Source organism: Giraffa tippelskirchi, chromosome 8 (genome assembly GCF_054371585.1).
Source record: "Giraffa tippelskirchi isolate mGirTip1 chromosome 8, T2T-mGirTip1v1.2.pri, whole genome shotgun sequence".
Classification (NCBI taxonomy): domain Eukaryota; kingdom Metazoa; phylum Chordata; class Mammalia; order Artiodactyla; family Giraffidae; genus Giraffa; species Giraffa tippelskirchi.
Window position 1 is genome coordinate 40,987,271 of NC_137282.1, and position 24,731 is coordinate 41,012,001.

Sequence of the window (24,731 nt, forward strand, 5' to 3'; positions counted from 1 at the left end):
TCTCCAACTTTTCACTGTTTTTGCTCAATGAATGGAAAAACAGAATTGTAATGCAATAGCTCTAAACTCTTCTAATTTTTGTACCATTTAAATGGTTGAATGGATATTTATCTATTACTGTTGTTGCGTAAAGGGAGTGCTTTTGATCAAATACTGTAATTCCTTCATGTTAATTATAACAGTCATACAATGAAACATCAAATTTAGAGGTCAAGAACATAAGAACTAAGTCTTATTGAAATATGTAATAATCTGAATAACTATCCCCCAGAGATAAAGTTGAAAACAAATCCAGTTTCAAACTGTAACTCTAACACTCTTCTCTTGAATAATTTCCTACATCTCTAAATTTTGTCTCTTAGATTGGTTACATGACTTTCATTCTACTCTATTATTAATAGATCTCCAGAGACACAGAACCAATAGGATGTGTTTATAGGCAGAGAGAGAAATTTAAGAAATAGCTCAGGTGACTGTGAAAGCTATCTAGTCCAAAATCTGCTAGGGAGGCCAACAGGCTGGAGACACAGGCAAGAGTTGATGTTATAGCTTGAGTTCAATGGTAATCTGAAGACAGAATTTCCTCTTCCTTGAAGGATCTCAATCTGTTTTCTCTTAAGGCCTTCAATTGATTGGAGGAGACCAACTCACATTATGGAGGGTACTCGGCTTTACTCAAAGTTGACTGATGTAATAATGTTAATGTCATCTTAAAAATTCCTTCACAATAATATCCAAACTGGCATTCAACCAAATGTTTTGGTTACCATGGCCCAGCCAAGTTGACACACACAATTAACTATCAAATATATCTAATAATAAAGTAAACCAATGCATTCCTGATTTTCTTTTCTATACCTTTACTATGCAAAGCTTAATGGAGATTCATAAACCTACAGGTGACCCAGTTAGTGTTGATAGTGCTTTTGGTTATATATGCTAAAAGTAAGTCAAAGAACAACAGAAGGCACTGATGGCAAACATGTCTGATGTAAAGGGGAAGAAAAAGAAAAAAAAAATGGAAATTACTAGAAAGGAAGAATTGCTAGAATATGAGAGGTGCATGCTGCAGGCTCAGTCACTAACTCATGTCTGACTTTGCAACCCCATGGACTGCAGCTGGCTGTGCTCCTCTGCCCATTTAGTGAATCGAACTGAGTTGACAACTTTTGGTCTTAGATAAAGTATGCGCTATCAACTTCCATCTTTTCTTCTTTTTTGTACTTTTGTGGCATTTACATTTTCCTAGCATAGAAATAACTTTCAAGTCTTTGTGGACTTTTTTTTAGATGCACAAAGGGTTGATGTCAACTGAATTAAAACTTTAGTGCTTAGGTATTTCTGTACTTTAATAACCATATCATCTTTAAACAGATGCTACCATCTGTTCTTAAAGCCTCCAGAAAATTTAAACTAGATTTAAGCTATAAAAAGAGGATGACTTATTTCTCATTAAGTAGAAGGATAAACTAATGATGTGGGTAAAATGATTTAGAATAATTTGCCAATTGAATGACTGTCAATCAAAATTTGTTTATAGAGATTCCACAGTGTGAAAAATTTTAGTTTCTATGTCCAGTCATTTTAAATATTTTGCCTTTAGACTTGAATGTTCTCAAAATCTCCACTTTCCATATACTTATATGCTATATAAAATAGGGAAAAATAACAGCAGGATAGAGGAAGACATGATATCCAGTAAAAAGGAATACAATCTGAAAGAGAAATGAAGGACAGATTCAGAAAAAAGTAAAAGCATAGAGATCAACCCATGAAAACAACAGAAAAACATAGTAATCAAGAAGAAAAGACCAAAAAAATAGAATAGAATATCTCAGTTTCTTCAGAATTCTATCAAATAATTAGAGATAAATTAGGAATAAGTATAGAGTATACATGACCACATAAGGCATGATTCTACTACAAAACAATCATATAAGAAAACAAGTGTAATATTACTTCACTTGGCTTGGCAGTAAACAATGAATTTAAAATTACAATAAAATAATAAATATTGATATAATAAAAAAACTCATAAGGTTATGTTGGAAGAACAGAGGAAAGCAAAATGTTTATGTTTTTGCTGAGGTATGTAGAAGAGACTATAAAACTGACTATTGAAATTGATTATTGCAGGGATTCAATAGATAATATCATAAAACACAATTGTGTAAATGAGTTGGTTAAAAGGAGTTAAATAAGAGAAGGAAGGGAAGCAGAGATATCAAAGGACACCTCTGTTTCCTACAAGTCTAGTATGAGAGTTGTGAATTTCCCCCAGTCAGTTCTGTGTATTCAGTTTTAGATGAAGAGTTCCAGAAGTTCTGTTTGAATGACAAATGGGCAGTGCTCTTCAATTAAGTTTTTTACCACCCCAAATCAATATTTTTCAACTTGGCTTTACTTTTTATGTTCATCCCACAATCTTAATGGCTATGATGACATAAGTTCTCCAGAATCTTGTCTGTATGGTGCAAGTAAATTATGGTCTTGCAGGTGAGTTACTGTTGAAGTTTTTCCAATAACCTGTCTCTTAATTAGCCCATTGGTAATTAGAGGAACAGTATTCAGATTATTTTCAGGTGTGTTGCAAATCATTCTGTCTTTAAAGTACATGTCTGGAGAAGAATAAAGGCAAAACTTCAGATTTGAGATTTGCATCTTCCCTTCCCTAACCTAGCTGGTAACTTTACCAGACATCATGCATTTTCAATACACGTTTATGGTCTCTTCATATAAGATTTATCTGATATTTTAACCTTATCTGGTATTGAAAGCTAATAATCTCTTCATAGCAGATTTTTAACTCTATATTCTTTCTGTAAATATATAATGTACATAAATGTATATATAATTATTATATAGGAAATTTCTATTTATAAATGTAACTGTTGTTGTTGTTCAGTCACTAAGTCATGTCTGACTCTTTGCAACCCCATAGACTGCAGCATGCCAGGCTTCCCTGTCCTCCACTATCTCCTAGAATTTGCTCAAATCCATTACCACTGAGTCTGTGATGCCATCCAAACATCTTATCTTCCACTGCCCTTTTCTCCTTTTGCATTCAAACTTTCCCAACATCAGAGTCTTTCCCAATGAGTCTATATTATGTACATACAAGAGTTTTGAGATATTGGTATCCTAGATGTTTATATATTGAAAGGTGCTTTATTATGTTTCTTTCTAAATTTTAATAATTATCAAATAATTGTTCCTTAAATTTTATACTGAAATTTTTCTATGACAAAAATAAGTAATTATTAATTTAGGACAACTTTAATAGCTGTAGCCAACAAGCAATCATTTGCTGCCAAGTCCATTTGGCTATAATGAATTTGACTTGTTGCCCTTCTTGGGGTTAATATTATGTTTACAAATTTAAGTTAGGAAATATACAGTATTTCCCACTTTCTAAGTATCAGATTTTATTGTCTGATACAATGATTATCCCCTAGATGGGGGTATAGTTTTATTTTAATAATTCATACTATGGAAAGCCCTTTTAGAGCAAAAAAGTTTCTCTCAAAATTTTAGTTAACCACATCAAAATACAGTGTATTTTTTAGTTTCATACAGATCAACAAGTATGAAAAGGAAAATGGAAATGAGAAACATGACCAAATATTTTACCTACCGTGTTTCAATGTAATGATTATCCTCTCACAAAAGGAAAAGCCTTGCATTTTCACTTGATATCATATCAGAGTACTGAATTTACTCACAACCTTATCTTGCTGACTATACTTCAATTTTTATGGAAATTCTTGCCTAAATAACAGGAGACAGTTCTTTCTCCATGTCAGACAACAAATTGGATTCATTTTATGATTGAAAAATTTGGACATCAATAAGACAGATATAATTGATATGATTTGTATTAAGATTTTGTTTTCTCCTTTACCATTTAACCCAAGATTGTGGTCTCTCAGACATCTGCTCATTCTTTTACTTCTTTAGTTGCTTCACATATTTGAATAATGATAATCACTTCTGTTTAGAGTGGCAGACTAATAAGGATTCAATCATTGTGATATTCCACAATATGTCCTTTCTACTCTGATTGGTAAAAGCAAAACAAGTAAGTAAGGAAGTGTTAGTTACTCAGTCGTCTCCGACTCTTCGTAACCCCATGGACTGTAGCCCGCCAGGCTCTTCTGTCCATGGATTCTCCAGGCAAGAATACTGGAATGGGTTGCTATTCCCTTCTCCAGGGGATCTTCCCAACCCAGGGATCGAACCCAAATCTTCTACATTGCTGGTGGATTCTTTACAGTCTGAGCCACCATGACAGCCCAAAAGCAAAATAAGTACTTACAAAACAGAAACAAATTTCACTGACTTAGAGAAAGAACCTATGGTTGCCAGGGGGGAGGAATAGGGGGATGAGATAGTTAGGGAGTTTTAGCTGGACATGTACACCCTGCTATATTAAAATGGGTAACCGACAAGGACCTACAGTATAGCCTATGAAACGCTGCTCAGTGCTGTGAGACAATCTTGATGGGAGGGGAATTTGGGGGAGAAGATTCATATATACGTATGGTGGAGTCCCTTCACTGTTCACCTGAAACCATCACAACATTGTTAATTGGCTACACCCTAGAACAAAATAAAAAAGTTTTAAAAAAGGCAAAATAAACAACTCAGTATTTTTAAGAAAAAAAAAATATTCAGATTGACATAAATGGTAACATTTAATGAGAATGTTGTTGTCAACTACAAATTGGCACTTGCCTGTCAACTGCAAATTGGCACTTGCCAAGACAACAACAGCAACAAAGGCATTTGCCATCTGCCTCTGCAGAGATTGAACCCTATGCTGCTGCAGCTGATGACCTTTGACACACACTGAGGGTAATTCAGGGTAAAGGATGAGTCACTCTGTGCTCCAGGGAAACTGGTAGAACAGGTCTTAGATATTTCCCAGAACTGATTTCATGATCCCAATCTTTGCATCTCTTCATATCTAGAAAAGCACTAAATCCCTTTGTGGTGACATCAGCTCCTCAGGACTAGCAGAAAACCTCCTGTAAAGTAAGTGCTTGATTGCACTGAACTTTCCCTTCACCAAAATCCTATATATTGACTTTCCCCCACTACCCTTTTGGAGCAGTCTCTCAGAGACATCTGAGGTGCTGTCTCCTGGGATGCAGTCCTCATTTTGGCCCAAATAAAACTTAACTCACAACTCTCACATTATGCATCTTTTTAGTTGATATTATGCATGCAGTAGATATTAGTGTACTCTCACATCTCGCTATTATTCCTCCTGATTCTTGGTTGCCAATCATTTGTTGGATCTCCTTTGGCTTTCTAATATGTCTGTCTCCGAAAACAGCCTCAGTAAAAAATAAATAAACTACTAGTTAATCTAAGAAACCCCTAACATGATCTTTTCGTATACCAGTCTCAAAATGAATGTGATCTTGGGGATAGTTATATTATTTTTTTAATGTAAAATGATTATCATCTTGGGAGACAGTATCTCAGACTTTTTCTTCCTCACCAGTCAGCAGCAGAAATGACAGATTATACACTAGCAAAGGATATATGGAATACATGTGAAATATGCATATAAATGTTATAATAATATAATTTACATATATATTTCATTGGAATTTCATGCACAAGCAGAGTCCTAATGAAGGGAGTTTGTACTCCATAATGGACTTCAGGCTCAAATATAATACCTAAGGAGCAAAGGAAATATCTCAATGATGTAGGACTGTATGCTGAGAGAAATGACAGGAAGGTAGCCCTATTTTTGGTATCAGGCTTGGTGTACTAGTCAAGGAATTGCTTTTATCTGTTTGATATGTACATAACTCACTTTAATTAGATACTTGAGACAGCATCATGAAACATTCTCACTAGAAATATTTCAGAATTCTGAATATACCCCAACGAGTGCTAATAGGTTTGAAAACATATCTCACCTCTTGCAGCTTTATCACTGCATAGATAAGCAGCTGGGATATATGTGTGTTAATACTTCTGACACTCATGGTTTTCTTCCCTGAAAATATTCTTCCACAAAAATAGAAGTTCAAATGTTCTTGAGCTAAGTAGCATAATTTTTAACAGTGAAATTCAAACTCTTAGACTGCATATTATAAAGCATACTATTGGGTTTTTATATTTTTCCAGATTTATTAAGATATTATTGAGATATACCTTCATGACCCAGATAATCATGATCGTGTGATCACTCACCTAGAGCCAGACATCCTGGAATGTGAAGTCAAGTGGGCCTTAGAAAGCATCACTACGAACAAAGCTAGTGGAGGTGATGGAATTCCAGTTGAGCTATTTCAAATCCTCAAAGGTGATGCTGTGAAAGTGCTGCACTCGATATGCCAGCAAATTTGGAAAACTCAGCAGTGGCCACAGGACTGGAAGAGGTCAGTCTTCGTTCCAATCCCAAAGAAAGGCAATGCCAAAGAATCCTCAAACTACTGCACAATTGCACTCATCTCACATTCTAGTAAAGTAATGCTCAAAATTCTCCAAGCCAGGCTTCAGCAATACGTGAACTGTGAAATTCCAGATGTTCAAGCTAGTTTTAGAAAAGGCAGAGGAACCAGAGATCAAATTGCCAATATCCGCTGGATCATCGAAAAAGCAAGAGAGTTCCAGAAAAACATCTATTTCTGCTTTATTGACTATGCCAAAGCCTTTGACTGTGTGGATCACAATAAAGTGTGGAAAATTCTGAAAGAGATGGGAATACCAGACCATCTGACCTGTCTCTTGAGAAACCTGTATGCAGGTCAGGAAGCAACAGTTAGAACTGGACATGGAACAACAGACTGGTTCCAAATAGGAAAAGGAGTACATCAAGGCTGTATATTATCACCCTGTTTATTTAACTTATATGCAGAGTACATCATGAGAAACGCTGGGCTGGAAGAAACACAAGCTGGACTCAAGATTGCCGGGAGAAATATCAATAACCTCAGATATGCGGATGACACCACCCTTATGGCAGAGAGTGAAGAAGAACTAAAGAGCCTCTTGATGAAGGTGAAAGAGGAGAGTGAAAAAGTTGGCTTAAAGCTCAACGTTCAGAAAACTAAGATCATGGCATCTGGTCCTATCACTTCATGGGAAATAGATGGGGAAACAGTGGAAACAGTGTCAGACTTTATTTTGGGGGGCTCCAAAATCATTGCTGATGGTGATTGCAGCCATGAAATTAAAAGACGCTTACTCCTTGGAAGGAAGGTTATGGCCAACCTAGATCACATATTTAAAAGCAGAGACATTACTTTGCCAACAAAAGTCCGTCTAGTCAAGGCTATGGTTTTTCCAGTGGTCATGTAAGGATGTGAGAGTTGGACGGTGAAGAAAGCTGAGCGCCGCAGAATTGATGCTTTTGAACTGTGGTGTTGGAGAAGACTCTTGAGAGTCCCTTGGACTGCAAGGAGATCCAATCAATCCATCCTAAAAGAGATCAATCCTGGGTGTTCATTGCAAGGACTGACGTTGAAGATGAAACTCCAATACTTTGGGCACTTCATGCGAAGGGTTGACTCATTGGAAAAGACCCTAATGCTGGGTAGGATTGGGGGCGGGAGGAGAAGGGGACGACAGAGGATGAGATGGTTGGATGGCATCACCGACTCGATGGACATTGGTTTGGGTAGACTCCGGGAGTTGGTGATGGACAGAGAGGCCTGGCGTGCTGCAATTCATGGGGTCGCAAAGTGTCGGACACAACTGAGCGACTGAACTGAACTGAGATATAACATTTTGTAAATTCAAGGTGCACAGTATGTTGATTTGATGAATATATAGTGTGGACAGACTTTTAAAAGCTGGTTTTGGAGCATTTCTGTATTTGAAAAGTTTAGGGCAGAGGTGCATACACAGAACATGCATAATTCAGTTAAAGTAATACAAATACAACTGAGCCATGAGATTTGGGGGGAGGGGCAAGTTTAAAAGTAAAATTGTCAGCAAAAAGTCATCACATAGATATAAGAAATATTGCCAACTAGGAACTATAAACTATATTTATTAAAAATAACAAATTCTGAAAATTAAGCAATTTCTATAATCATAACTGGAATGCATTAAGGCTAACTTGATATATGAGTATTGTATATTCCTAGCTAGTTAATGCTTAAAGCTTTATTAACTCCTAAATAATAACTGATCAAACTATTTCTAATTACCAAATAATTCTTAAGTAATTAATTCATGTATTAATCAATTTATTGATGCAACAATATATTAAATTGTTTAAATTTTCTAGACTCTTGAATTTCTTTTTCTTTGTAGTCATATGGTTTAAGTCATTTTAAAATGTGACATAGAATTTAAACATCTTAAAATATAATTGATGGTTGGCTTCCTAATTTTCATACAAGATAAATAAATTCTAGGCTATTAATTATGTGCAGCAGCAAGTTTTTGGAATTGTGCATTGTCACATATCAAAAGTTAAGAAATCAGTTCACTGAAGAATTGATGCTTTTGAACTATGGTGTTGGAGAAGATTCTTGAGAGTCTGCAAGGAGATCAAACCAGTCAATCATAAAGGAAATTAGTCTTGAATATTCATTGGAAAGACTGATGCTGAAGCTGAAGCTCCAATACTTTGGCCACCTGATATGAAGAACTGACTCATTGGAAAATGCCCCAATGCTGGGAAAGATTGAAGGCAGGAGGAGAAGGGGATGACAGAGGATGAGATGGTTGGATGGCATCACTGACTTGATGGAAATGAGTTTGAGCAAGCTCTGGGAGTTGGTGATGGACAGGGAGGCCTGGCGAGCTGCAGTCCATGGGGTCGCAAAGAGTCAGACGCAACTGAGAGACTGAACTGAATGTCACATATCAAAAATTAAGAAATCAGTTCACTTGGGGAAAGAGAAATCTTTAAAACCCATTCAACAAATAAAAGAGCTTCCCCGGTAGAGCTAGAGGTGAAGAACCAGCCTTCCAAGGCAGGAGACACAAGAGACGCAGGTTCCATCTCTGGGTTGGGAAGATACCTTTGAGTAGGAAATAGCAGTCTACTCTGGTATTCTTGCCTAGAAGATTCCATGGACATAGGAGCCTGTAGGGCTACAGTCCATGGGGCCAGAAAGAGTCAGGCACAACTGAAGCGACTGAGCATGCACATAACAAGTAAAAGATGCAGATTCCCAACTTTCCCAGTACTTGCATAAGAATTATCAGGGGTCAGGCTGCTTATTGGACATCGAGTATATGCACATGTCTTAGTAAATGAGCTTTTTTCAATATTGCTATAATGGCACATTTGAATATTGAAAGTCAATTATGAGAGTGAGTTTATCCATGAAAAGTTCTTCTAGATGATCTGTACTAGCCCTCTCTGGATTTAAGTTCCAGAAACACAAAAGAGATGTCTGGCAAGAGCTGGCCTCAGGTTCTGGAAATCTTGGTGAAGTGGACACTGTAGCCTTCTTACCAGGATGTGGAAGCCCCAGAACAAATGGAAAACAGACGTGCCCATTGTGAGAAGAGGAAGACAAGTTTCCTTCAGCTAATGTTGCCCAGACAACTCAAATTAAGAGCACAGAACCATTTTTGGATTATCTGTTTTTGCATTAGATAACATCACTGTTAACAGTGATATATCTAAAATATACCATTCTGACATGAAACCACTAGAGTTACCAGTGTCAATTGAAAAAAAGCACAACCCAAAAGCTGAGACTTATGTTTTACTCAATGGACATTCTGAGAGCTTCAATACCAGGAGACCAGTCCTTCAGAACTATCTCCAAAGAAGTAAGAGAGGAACCAGGATATATAGGAGGTTTTGTAACAAAGAGTAGGTATTCAGAGCATCAGGGATTACTGATACCTAAAGAAAACCATACATGTCAAGTTAAAGAATAGTGGTTTCCTATGTATAAGAGATGCAAAACTCTGAGCTCCTTGAAATCACTCCTTTGATATGCACTTCAGGGGTCTGAGCCAAGTATCCTATGCTTTCTCACCCTGAGTCTCCTCAGGGTGCAGCCTTGTGATGGGTGCAGTGACTGACTGCTTGATGATGGGCATCCTATTTCTATCCTGAGTTTCCTCAAGGCCCACCATGGGGGCCATGGTAACGTGATGATGGCTGCAGCATCCTTTGTTTACTGATATGATGGCCAACATGTTTTCATTCACACTATTATGTATAACCAAAGAAAGGCAATGCCAAAGAATGCTCAAACTACCGCAAAATTGCACTCATCTCACACACTAGTAAAGTAATGTTCAAAATTCTCCAAGCCAGGCTTCACCAATACATGAACCGTGAACTTCCAGATATTCAAGCTGGATTTAGAAAAGGCAGAGAAACCAGAGATCAAATTGCCAACTTCCACTGGATCATCGAAAAAGCAAGAGAGTTCCAGAAAAACATCTATTTCTGCTTTACTGACTATGCCAAAGCCTTTGACTGTGTGGATCACAATAAACTGGAAAATTCTGAAAGAGATGGGAATACCAGACCACCTGACCTGCCTCTTGAGAAAACTTTATGCAGATCAGGAAGCAACAGTTAAAACTGGACGTGGAATAACAGACTGGTTCCAAATAGGAAAAGGAGTACATCAAGGCTGTATATTGTCACCCTGCTTGTTTAACTTATATACAGAGTACATCAGGAGAAATGCAGGGCTGGATGAAGCACAAAATGGAATCAAGATTGCTGGGAGAAATATCAATAACCTCAGATATGCAGATGACACCACCCTTATGACAGAAGGTGAAGAAGAACTAAAGAGTTTCTTGAGGAAAGTGAAAGAGGAGAGTTAAAAAGTTGGCTTAAAGCTCAACATTCAGAAAACTAAGATCATGGCACCTGGTCCCATCAGTTCATAGGAAATAGATGGGGAAACAGTGGCTGACTTTATTTTGGGGGGCTCCAAAATCACTGCAGATGATGACTGCATCAATGAATTAAGACACACTCACTCCTTGGAAGGAAAGTTATGACCAACATAGATAGCATATTAAAAAGCAGAGACATTAGTTTGTCAACAAAGGTCTGTCTAGTCAAGGCTATGGTTTTTCCAGTAGTCATGTATGGATGTGAGAGTTGGACTATCAAGAAAGCTGAGTGTCAAAGAATTGATGCTTTTGAATTTTGGTGTTGGAGAAGACTCTTGAGAGTCCCTTGGATTACAAGGGGATCCAAACAGTCCATCCAAAAGGAGATCAATCTTGAATATTCATTGGAAGGACTGATGTTGAAGCTGAAACTCCAATACTTTGGCCACCTGATGGGAAGAGCTGACTCACTTGAAAAGACCCTGATGTTAGGAAAGATTGTGGGCAGGAGGAGAAGGGGACAACAGAGGATGAGAAGGTTGGATGGCATCACCAACTCAGTGGACATGAGTTTGAGGAAACTCCGGGCATTGGTGATGGACAGGGAGGCCTGGCAAGCTGCATTCCATGGGTTTGCAAAGAGTTGAATACGACTGAGTGACTGGACTGAACTGAACTGAACTGGAGTGGGTGTAACAATCCACTCCAAACTTAGCAGTATAAATCAACTTTTGGTTTCCCTTATGAATTCTTTAATCAGGAATTTAGACCTATAAAGCAATCTGTTTGTTTCTGCTCTACTCAACAAAATGGCACCGGAGTCAGCTGGATGCAGCTTCAATTATATTGTCTGAAAACTGATGTGTGATGGAACCTCATCTAATCTGTCAACCCTAACAACCCACCAATGTTCTGCATGGCCTTTCTGCACAACCTTGTTTCAATTTCCTTACACAATTCTATCTGGGTTCAAAGAATAAGTATCCTACGAGAGAAGGGTGGAACTTCATGACATTTTTTGTAATGCAGTCTCAGAATTCAAAAGCGTCCCTTTTGTCATATATCATTAATCAAAGCAGTCTGAAAAGCCCATCAGATTTGAGGAAAAATAAAGTCAAGGGGATTCTCCTGATCAGAGAGTATCAGGGTTCAAGAAGAGTTAAGGGATGAAGGGATATATTCTTGGCATCTTTGGTAAACATAAAGCATTTACATGATGATTATACTCAAATTAGTATAAAAACATGTACCTTTACCAGCTCTATTTCCTGCTTTTAATAGAATTCACTTTGTTTCTACCTTTACAGTGCTACTGTTTTACAGGCAACAGACATGTAAAGTTGAAAGATCACCTTGGGAAAGCAAAAGTGACAGAAAATTCTGAAAGGGTCAAACACAGAATATTCATCTGTTAATTGCCTATAACAGTGAAATAAATCTAGAAGAGCTGTTAATCCTAGGCTAAGTGGCTCATGAAACTTATTCCTTTCCTTCCTTTCCTATTTTTTTAATTTTTTTGTATGTGTTTCAACCTTTTGTTTTTGTACCACCAGAGAAAGTATATAAGGCATAGATTTTGTTTTCTGAGATTTTGTGCTGTGTTTGTCTTTATCTTAGCAGTGATCTTCAGTGTCGGCATTTCGAAGGATCAAAGAACATCAAAATATTTCTTGTGGTAGGTGATTACATAAGATTTGTCCTACTTAATAAGAAGGTGGCAAATAAACGTGTGTGTGATGAATTGTTCTCTAGATCTTGTCTCCAATTGCTTGGTTAAAATAGAGTAGGAAGGTAGACAATTATTGATTCTATTTGTCAATATCACAGAAGTTAGTACATAATGGTAGAGAAGCATAAAAAATTCTAAAAATATTTAAACATAATATGGAAGCATCACTTAATATTATAAGTTATGAATGTATTATGTCAATGTAATATGTCAATCTGCTGCTGCTGCTGCTGCTAAGTTGCTTCAGTCGTGTCCGACTCTGTGCGACCCCATAGATGGCAGCCCACCAGGCTTCCCCGTCCCTGGGATTCTCCAGGCAAGAACCCTGGAGTGGGTTGCCATTTCCTTCTCCAGTGCATGAAAGGGAAAAGTGAAAGTGAAGTCGCTCAGTCGTATCCAACTCTTAGCAGATTATAGCTATATTTTAGTGGTTTGGAGTAACATTCTTAGGCAGAAGGCAGATGCCCCTCCCCAGGGTAAAATGATTGGAAATTCATTTCTTATGGACTGAAACGTCACGATAAGAACAACAGAAAAATTAAGGGAGGAGGCTGGGCCCTGCCCAGACCACATATTTCTCATTTATGAGTCAGGACTACTCCCTGATCACGCCAGTGCAAAAAACACCTTGGAAGTCGAACGGGAGCAATGCAAACTATGCCAGGCTACTCACAGGCCTCTTTGGTAGACTCAATCCTGGCTAAGAGATGCCTGAGCACTCATGCTGGTGATCTCGGGTGGCCTCAGCCTGCAAGAGCTTGGAGCAGGGCTTAGGTTCCCAGCCAGAGATTGGGCTGGGCCATGGCAGTAAAAGCACCAGATTTACCCACTAGAGCAGTGGTCAGTCAAGGGCCCTGGCCCTTTGGCTTTGCAGAAAAGAATTCCCACAAAGACAGAAAGTAGTGAACCAAGTAAAGTATTTATAAAGGGGGAAAAACTGTGCAGTACATGTGGATAGACACATGGGTAGACTCGGGGAAAGAGAGGGTAGCTGAGTCTCACCCTCATGGCAGTTTGAATTACCTTCATTGGGTATTTCTTCTGGGATTCCTTTGGGCAATCATTTTAATTTGCCTGGTTCACAGTCCATGTTTGGTATATCTCAAGATCTTCACATGTGTGAACACGCATCTCTTAATCAAGATAAATTTTACCGAAAAGGTGTCTGGGTAGAATATCCCTTGACATAACTCCCCTTTGCCCCCAAGAAGCCTTTCTGTATGTATGTGGTCACGGAGGTCTCCTGACTTCCAGAATGAGAAATACATGGTCTGGGCAGGGCCCAGCATTCTTGCCTCAATCGCCTTGCTATTCTTGTCGTGGAGTTTCGGTCAATAGAGAATGAATCCCTAATTGCTTTACCCTGAGGGTGGGAGCCATCTGCCTCCTGCCTCAGGAGGATCCTGAGATATACCAGACATGGACTGTGAACCAGGCAAATCAAAATGATTGACCAAAGGAAACCCAGAAAAAACACCCCATACAATTTTTTTTTATTTTTTAATTTTTTTTTATTGTTCCATGTATTTTATTTTATTTTATTCTTTTTTAATAAATTTATTTATTTTAGTTGGGGGCTAATTACTTTACAATATTGTAATAGTTTTTGCCATACATTGACATGAATCAGCCATGGGTTTACATGTGTTCCCCTTCCTGGACCCCCCACCCACCTCCCTCCCCATCCCATCCCTCTGGGTCATCCCATTACCCCGGCCCTGAGCCTTTGTCTCATGCATCGAACATGGAATGGTGTTCTGTTTCACATATGATAATATACATGTTTCAATGCTATTCTCCCAGAACGTCCCACCCTCACCTTCTCTCTCAGAGTCCATAAAATTGTTCTATGCATCTGTGTCTCTTATTCTGTCTCGCTGCCAGGAGAGTGTGACTCAGGGACTCTGTCTCTAAGTCTGCCTGTGTGTCTATACACATGAACTACACTTTTTCTTCCCTCTTAATAAATACTTTACTGTTTTTCACTATTTTCTGTCTTTTCAGGAATTCTTTTCTGTAAAGTCAAAGGGCCAGGGCCCTTGTCACTGACCACTGGTCTAGTGGCTAGGATCTGATGCCCTCACCTCTGCAACCCGGCCTCAATCTCTGGCTGAAAACTTAAGCCCCTCTCCAAGCTGTTGCAGGCTGAAATCAATTCTATATATGGTTATTAACACTTTTAATCAAAATAAATTGCTTACCTTAGTTTTTTGAGTCAACAATCTAATTACTTTTGGCCTATTCTTGGTATTTAAAATTGAAAAGAATTGAGGATTGAAGAGTAAATAATAATTTAGGGCATCAAAACCGGGGTAAGTACAAAGTGATAACTTTAAAAGGTGCTATTTTTATTTTGAAATAGTCTGTGTAATTTTTTCTCCAATCCTTTAAATTCATTTACCATACATGATAATATATGTGCTGTACTTAGTAGCTCAGTCCTGTCTGACTCTTTGCGACCCCATGAACTGTAGCCCACCAGGCTTCTCTGTTAGTGGGATTCTCCAGGCAAGAATACTGGAGTGGGCTACCATGCCCTCCTCCAGGGGATCCTCCCAATCCAGGGATCGAACCCAGGTCTCCAGCATTGCAAGTGGATTCTTTACCAACTGAGCCACCAGGGAAGACCAAAATATGTAACCTCTCTAGTTTTGGTTTTAAAATACCAAAACTCATACCAACAGATGCAAACTGACCTCCATGTTTTAACTTCCTCTAGTTCTATCAGAGTCTACTTTCAGGAAGGGCAGTTAACTCTTCTCATTGCTTAGTATATATTGTCATGTAATTATAGATTAATTCATATTTTTGGTTAAGCTGCTGCTCTAATAAAATGTTTCAAATATCTCTGTGCATTATGACAAATGTATATTTATAAACTACATTCTACTCTGATCCCAATTCAGGCCACTATTAAGTTTAATTGTATCAAATATCCTTTATATACAATTATAGCAGATATCATTTCATATGAAAAAGGTTCTTCCATATAGCAAAAAAAAAAAAAAAAAAAAAACTGTCACATTTTTTATTCCCCTTAACTTTGAAGGAATAGATGTAGTTCTCATAAGGACTCTTGGAAATAAAGCATTCATATGTACTAAGGTTTAACTGTCACTCATTGAAATTAAAAGAAATACACAAAAATTACTGGGTCAGCAATGAAATATTGGTGGACTTTATAATTTTTTCCAGATATACCAATGAAAAACAATCATTTCTGTAAAGTTGTATTTATAATAGGGTGCTTGTGTTCATGCTAAATTATTTCAGTAATGTCTGACTCTTTGTGACCCTATGGACTACAGACTGCCAAGCTCTTCTGTCTACGGGATTCTTAAGGCCTGGAGGGTTGCCATCCTCTCCTCCAGGGGCTCTTCCTGACACATGGATCGAATCTAAATCTCTTAGATCTCCTGCATCGGCAGGTGGGTACTTTTTCACTAGCACCACCTGGGAAACCCTTATAACAGGTACATAGATTATTTAGACTGTCAAATATAAGACCAATTTATTTAATTCCAAAGTTTAAATCATCAAAAAAAAGTGTAGTTTAAACTAACAAGATATTATTATCTTCATAGTAACCTTCTGAAGCTGTTCTCTTGAAAGCAAGATTCCTTAAGGTGTCTGAAATCCTCACAGGTCTCAAAGGCCCAGTGGATTAAGACATAATCCATTACTGAAATGAATGAGTACATCTAACCTAAGAGTCAACATTTTTCAGAGATGTGAATGTAAGTGCTCCATTCACTCTCACAGTTACTCATCTAGTGACATGAAGGAACACATGTGATGATGGCAGCTCTGATTCATAAAAGCAAGTCTATTTGAATTTATAAGCATTGATTTTTTTTTTCTGTTTCTAAATTAAACCTTATATTGCATCATATTCTTAGTTCAATAATATACCTGACATATGTTTAAATTACATGATATACCTCACCCTAATTGCTATAAACTGTATCATATATGCCTTATTTCCCTCCATTTCTAATGGTACCATCTAGTTTGTTTTACCTTATACTAACACCTTCCTCTTGACTTTTTGGATTTCCTTCTTTCCAAACAGCAACCAATTCTGTTGCCTCCAGTGATCATTTCTATGTACATAATAATTGTATTATATTATTTCACTTTTCATAAATTTAGTGGGCTTTTATACTCTATTAAAGAAAATAATCCTACTATGCTCACTATCTCTACTGCAATATATTATATATATATATATGTATATATATATATATATATATATATATATATATATATATATATACTCAGTCAGTAAAGAATCTGCCTGCAGTGCAGGAGATCCAGGTTCAAACCCTGGGTTGAGAAGATCCCCTGGGGAAGGAAATGGCAACCCACTCCAGTATCTTTGCCTGGAAAATCTCATGCATGGAGAAGCCTGGTGGGCTGCAATCCATGGGGTTGCAAAGAGTTAGGCACAACCAAGTGACTAACACTTACTTACTTATAATATATATACAAAACACATACTCACACATAAAAGATATGACCTTCATTATGCCTCCACATTCCCTTCAGTAAAATCTGCTTCTCAAGAGTTCTTGCACATATGTGACTGAGTAGACAGTTAACAAAGGAATTCCTACAGGGTTAGTGTTTCTTTATAAGTGATTTGTAATTTGGTCACAGTAATTTCAGTCACTCTCATGAATATGCAGCTTCAGAAGCCATACAGACCACTGGAGAAGGATTTTTTCATTCTGTGTAGAGAAACAATGAACAAATAAAAAATATTTATGAACAGACAGGGTGTGCCAAACACTATATTGAATGCTGCTGCTGCTGCTGCTAAGTCGCTTCAGTCGTCTCCGACTCTGTGCGACCCCATAGACGGCAGCCCACCAGGCTCCACCGTCCCTGGGATTCTCCAGGCAAGAACACTGGAGTGGGTTGCCATTTCCTTCTCCAATGTATGAAAGTGAAAAGTGAAAGTGAAGTCGCTCAGTTGTGTCCGACTCTCAGCGACCCCATGGACTGCAGCCTACCAGGCTCCTCCGTCCATGGGATTTTCCAGGCAAGAGTACTGGAGTGTGGTGCCATTGCCTTCTCCCACTATATTGAATAGTATTTAATATAATGGGGCCCTCAAATAGTCTCTCCCTTTTTAATCTTGCAGACATCCAATCTATAAAGAGTCAGAAAGTGAAAGTCGCTCAGTCCTGTCGGACTCTTTGCGACCCCATAGACTATACAGTCCACGGAATTCTCCAGGCCAGAATACTGGAGTGGGCAGCCTTTCCCTGCTCCAAGGGATCTTCCCAATCCAGAGACTGAACCCAGGTCTCCCGCATGGCAATCTGATTCTTTACGTGCTGAGCCACAAGGAAAGCCCAGAAGAAGGAAGTAATCACTAAGAGAGAAAATAAAGTGACAAAGCAGATAGAAAACTGTAGCTGATTCTTTAGTTTCTGGTTGCTTCTCTAGTTTCATGTTCCAGTCTCACAGCAAGTCTAGCTTAACTTGTCTCCTTTTCAGTTTTTGGTGTGATTTTAGAATCTCCTTCACAGATGAGTTTGCTGTCTATGTACCCAATTTAGGACATGCAACATGTTTCCAGTTCCTCATACACTGTCATTTCGCTAATCCAGTGCACCTACACTGGTATAGCCAACCAGAGCATATGAGTTGAATAGTGTTTTGACTTTGGAATATTTTGATGTCCACTCTATCATTAATATATTATTTTTCAGCCAACTTTGATTTATGTTTCACCATGTACTACCTAAGCAGCTAGTTCATGCCATTAACTCCAAGTCTTAAGAGATGTTATATTTCGCTGTTAAAATATTCTATTCCTTGGCAACCTGCTTCCTCTTTTTAGGTGCAAACATTTCATGTAACTAATTAGCCAGAAGAGAACATTAGAGAGTTACAGTGATGAGATATGGAGGCATTTAGATTTTGGACTATACACATAAATCTATGAAATATATCTTCATAAAAAGTGAGTAGGACTTGATAATCAGATATCATAAGCCTAACAAATATGTTCTCTCATTTTCTATACAACCTAATGATTCCTGACTGAAGTGATATTCTTCAATGTTACCTGATTATTGTTAGGATAATATAGTACTCCGTAAAAAAAAAAAAAAATAAATGAAGAACAACACCGTATAACTTACTCTCTGCTACTATATTCCCATAGAGATTCTCATTACCTTTTCACTAACACAGATCCAACCTACACTAAAATTGGCTCACTTTTCCAGTGGTTGAGTTTACCTAGAGTATGTGTTTTGTCTGTGTGTGCTTTAACAGTGTAACTCCTCTTAATTTACAGTGTGGGTTTTGTATTCTCTAGTTGCCTTCAATTACTACACACTCCTCCCAGATTTAAGTTCATAAATTTTTCTTAAATATCCCTCTTATGTGCAGCTTATAGCACCCTTTCCATACTTACATAAGATGAATAAAATGTCGTGTAGATACTTGGCATTTTTTGCCCATTTTTACCACTACACTGAGATGGTATGGAAAATGAATTCTATTAATTCCTGCATTATTTGTATAAAGTACATTTGCAGATATTAGGAATTTGGTAATTATTTGTTGAGTGAAAGGATGTTCTGTTTTAATTATATTAGCCTAAATTAAATCATTGCATACATTTGTCACTAAGTTCTATATTGCTATCTTTGTATTAACATTGCCCTGGATTTGAATTTCAACAAAGCAAATCACTGTAGGACTTTGGGCAATACTCTTACACCCATGAATTATTTGTTATCTATAAATGTAAATGGCTGGTTTCTATACTTTTATATTTAGTGGGATCAAGCTATCAATGATGGATGGGAGAGTAGAGAGAGGGATCAGTAAATATAAAGTATGCAATATAAAACTGAAAAGTAACTGAAACACTACTCTAATTTCTAAACTATATGGAGAGCCTTATTTTATAAGGTGTATGGTTATAACACAGTGATGTAAAGGGTAAAGGTTACTGATGCATGAGAGGACCCAATACAAGGGAATAAACAATAGAACGATACCAACCTTACTTTTTCTCTTTGTCCCACACTATCCTTATTACTTCCTTATGTTACTTATTTCTCATTGTATTCTTCAACTTACTAACTTCCTCTAAATATAGCTAGTACTGTCTTGCCACAGACTGAGTTTTTTTCATTTTCCTTTGTTTTATCTGCATATGCATCTTTAATTTTTGGTCTGTTTTCTTACACTTTCTATCTTCTAAGCTGTTAAGGAACAACTTAAACGTTATTATTGGCGTGCATAATAATAAAATATGAAAAAGAATATTATGGAGAAAATATATTAATACACCACAAGTCCTAGTCAAAGAATTTTCTTCATTCCTATGTACTGAAAGGATTAAGTATGGCATTTGATCAAATTAAGAATGATTTATAATGTATTAAACCCATGGAGATATAATTGTTTCAAAATAAAATCTGTGAGAATATTTAACTCAATAGCAAATGTTTGGGCATACGAAAACTGTTATTCCTTTTTCTTATTACCAATAATGAGAAGACTAACGGTCCATGACACAATAATTTTACATATTTGGTTGTTAAAGAGTTAATATATATATATTTATATTTGTGGATTTTTAAATTGAAATATAGTTGATTTACAATACTGTGTTAATTTCATATGTACAGCAAAATGATATATATTCTTTTCAGATTCTTTTCCATTGCAGGTTATTAAAAAGTATTGAATGTTATTCCTTCAGCTATATAGTAAGTCTTTATTATATATATATATGTTATGGCCAAACTTCTAATTTAACCCCCTACTTCCCTCTTGGTAGTAATAAGTTTGTTTTCTATGTCTGTGACTCTTTTTCTGCTCTGTAAATAAGTTCATTTGTTTCATTTTTTTAAGATTCCATATATGTTATATCCTATGATATTTGCTTTTCTGATTTACTTAATATGATAATATCTAGGCTTCTATGAACATTGAGATGCATGTACTTTTTTGAATTAGATTTTTCACTGGGAATATTCCCAGGAGTGAGATTGCTGGATTATATTGTAATTCTTAGTTTTTTAAGAAACCTCCATAGTGATTGTGGCAATTCCCATGCTTACCAAGTGTAGGAAGACTCCTTTTTCTCAACACTCACTTCAATATTTATTATTTGTGGACTTTAAGAGTTAATATAGTTTTTAAATAATCCTTTAGCATATAAAAGTATGTTCAGCTTTATTGATAATCAGGAAAATATAAATTAAATTCTCAATGGGGGTCTGCAACACTGATCCTACCTGAAAATATTGGTAGTAAATATATGGTAGCTATTATTATTTCTGTCTCTTTCACTCTCCTCCTTCACCATCATCAAGAGGCTCTTTAGTTCCTTATTTCATGGCATCCGGCCCCATTACCACATGGCAAATAGAAGGGGAAAAGGTGAAAGTAGTGACAGATTTCTTCTTCTTGGTCTCCAAAATCACTGCAGACGGTGACTGCCACCATGAAATCAGAAGACGATTGCTTCTTGGAAGCAAAGTGGTGACAAACCTAGATTGTGTTGAAAAGTGGAGACATTACTCTGCCAACAAAGGTCTGTATAATAAAGGCTATGGTCTTCTCAGTGGTCAGATATGGTTGCGAGAACTGGACCTTAAAGAAGGCAGAAGGTCAAAGAGTTGATGCCTTCGAACTGTGGTGCTGAAGAAGACTCCTGAAAGTCTTGGACAGAAAGGAGGTCATACCAGTAAATCTTAAGGGAGATCAACCCTGAATATTCACTGGAAAGACTGATGCTGAAGCTGAAGCTCCAGTATTTTGGTCATCTGATGCTAACAGACAACTTATTGGAAAAGTCCCTGATGCTGGGAAAGATTAAAGGCAGAAGGAGAAGAGGGCATCAGAGGACGAGATGGCTGGACAGCATCACTGATACAATGAACATGAACCTGAACAAACTCTGGGAAATGGTGAGGGACAGGGAGGCCTGGCATGCTGCACTCTATAGGGTAGCAAATAGTCGGACACCACTGGGTGACTGAACAGCAACAATATCATCATTTCCATGTCTATGCCTTCATTCAACATCCATATTGCTTACCAGTTTCTTATCACCAAAGAAACCACTTTTTCCACTTTTTTAATTTGTATGCTCTTGAGGCCTTTCAGGATTACCCTCATATCCTTATGTTTATATTTATTAATATTAATTTAGATCATGTCATTTGCACTCCCTAGTTGCTCTAATCTTTATATGTTTGGCATAACCTAGTTCATTTGCTTATACAAAGCAAAACTTGATTAAATGACTAAGTAGTTTAGCCATTTCAGTTGGCATGATTAAATTTTTGAGTTAATTTTGCTTTAAGAGCTAACTCTTTATTCCTTGCTTACGATGCCCCTAACACCCTCTCATGTATCATTTAATTTTCTCCAGGTTTACACATGTAAATCTTCAGCAAACCTCTTAGATTCTACTTACTGTTTCCACATTGACATGCATTGCAGCTGAGCAGTCAGGGAGTCATTTCTAAAAAGAAAATCCAAAAGTAATGCTATTCTTAACTTACAGCTTTCAAGCTTCTTTCACATTATCATTTTGCTTAATCTCCAAAGAAATAAATATTATTTATTTGTTCCACAAAATAAAAAAGGTAATCTTACTTATAAAAAAAGTACATACTTCAAAACACATACTTGTTTTCAGACCATCCTTTACTTCTGCAAGATGTATAATGCTAAAGAATACATTAACCCACATGAATTTCTTTAATCCTTTGATCACTTATTTAGTTAAACCTTTATGTCAAGATAGTAAGTATGAATGATTGCTTCTCTCTTTTCTTTTAGATAGTGATTTTTGATAATGTTTGTTAATATGGAAGTTTTAACTAGGTTAAATTTCAATCCAAGTAATTAAGAGACATCACTTTGGAAGTAATTAAGATAGCTCATGCTAATTATAAAATCAAACCACTGAAGTCTAGCTTTATAATTTTGTCTAGTTTTATAGCTAGATAAGGTACTATTATTTTAAGATTTAACAACACTAGATCCTATCAAAAATTCCTCAATGGTTACAGAATCTTATGAATAGCAAGGTAATAAAATCCTCTAACTTTAGTGCAAATATGTGCTCTAAAAAATACCAAGGCTCAAATTGTAATCTAGAAACCAATGAGTTAGTGTAATGCCAAAACCACATAAAGATAGATTCTGTAAATTTCCCATGAGAGATGATTCATTACTTTGACGATGTTGATCAGACAGAGGTTACATTTTAGTTATTTCCTCTAGTTTCTCTCAATTATTATTTACTTACCAGTATATGTGAGAAATACAGATTTTCTAGAAAGATATTTCTGTATAACGTTCATCTTTTCCTCTCAATTCCTGGGGCTTTGAGCATGCATGAATCTATTTTTGCAAGGAAATGATGGCATAATTAATTTTTGAATAGCAATGTTCTCTGAGTAACTATTATCTCTGAGTAATTATTCAGTAAATAATCATCTAGCAGTATTCAGAACTGCATATATTTGCAAGTGAAACAGCTATACTTTGAAATCTTGTCTGAGGCACATCAACACATTAAGAGTGAATTATTTTATGTGTAAGTGTATATTTGTTTACTATTTCAGTTTTTATTTCATTGTATTAAGGATATTTGTCATGTTCATTATCATCCATGCCTAGGATTTTTTTTTTTTCATTTCTGTGAAAAATGTCATTGGAATTTGGATATGAATACCATTGAACATGTGGATAAATTTGGATAGAATGGAGATCTTAACAATATTGTTCAGTTGCTAAGTCATGTTTGACTCTTTGCAACCCCATAGACTGCAGCATACCAGGCTTCCCTGTCCTTCACTATCTCCCAGAGTTTGCTCAAACTCATGTTCATTGACTCTATGATGCCATCTAACCATCTCATCCTCTGTTGTCCCCTTCTCCTCCTGTCCTCAATATTTCCCAGCATCAATGTCTTTTCCAATGAGTTGGCTCCTGGCATCAGATGGTCAAAGTACTGGTGCTTCAGCTTCAGTTTCAGCATCAGTCCTTCCAATGAATATTCAGGATGGATTTCCTTTAGAATTGACTAAATGGTCTTCTTGCTGTTCAACAGACTCTCAAGAGTCTTCTCCAGAACCACAATTAGAAAGCAACGATTCTTTGACTCTCAGCCTTCATTATGCTCCAACTCTCACATCCTTACATGACTACTAGAAAAACCATAGCTTTGACTATACAGTCTTTTGTTGGCAAAGTGACGTCTCTGTTTTTTAATACACTATCTAGGTTTGGCATAGCTTTCCTTCCAAGTAGCAAGTGTCTTTTAATTTCATGGCTACAGTCACTGTACACAGTGATTTCAGAGACCAAGGGGGGGGGGGAGAAATCTATCATCACTTTTTCCACTTTTTCCCCATCAATTTGCCATGAAGTGGTGGAACTGGATGTCATGATCTTAGTTTTTGAATACTGAGTTTTAATCCAGCTTTTTCACTCTCCATTTTTGCCCTCATCAGGAGACTCTTTAGTTCCTCTTCACTTTCTGCCATTAGAGTGGTATCATCTGCATATCTGAGGTTGTTGATATTTCTCCTGGTCATGTTGATTCCAGCTTGTGATTCATCCAGCCTGGCATTTTGCATGATGTACTCTACATAGAAGTTAAATAATCAGGGTGATGATATACAGCCTTGATAATGTCCTTTTTCAATTTTTCACTTTCAACAATATTAAGTCTTCCAATATATGAACAAGGGTTGTCTTTAGATAAAAGAGTAGTTTTGTGGATTTTCTGCATATAAGACTATGACATCTGCAAACACATAAGTTTTTAGTTCCTTTCCAATTTGGATTCCTGTTATTTCTTTTTCTTACCTGATTCCTCTAGCCCAGGCTTCCAGCACTATTTTTAATAGAAGTGCGGAGAGTGGGTATCCTTGCCTTGTTCTTGGTCATTGAGGATGTATTTTCAGTTTTTCATCACTGAGTATTATGTTAGCTGTGAGGTTTTCAGATATGTCATGTTCACAGTTTTCTTATGAAAACTTGTTGACTTTTGTCAAAAGCTTTCTCTGAGTCTATTGAGATGATCATATGCTTTTTATCCTTCATTCTTTTAATATGATATATCACATTACTTGATTTGCCTATGGTGAAACATCCTTTTATCCCAGTGATAAATCCCAATTCATCACAATGCATAATCCTTTTA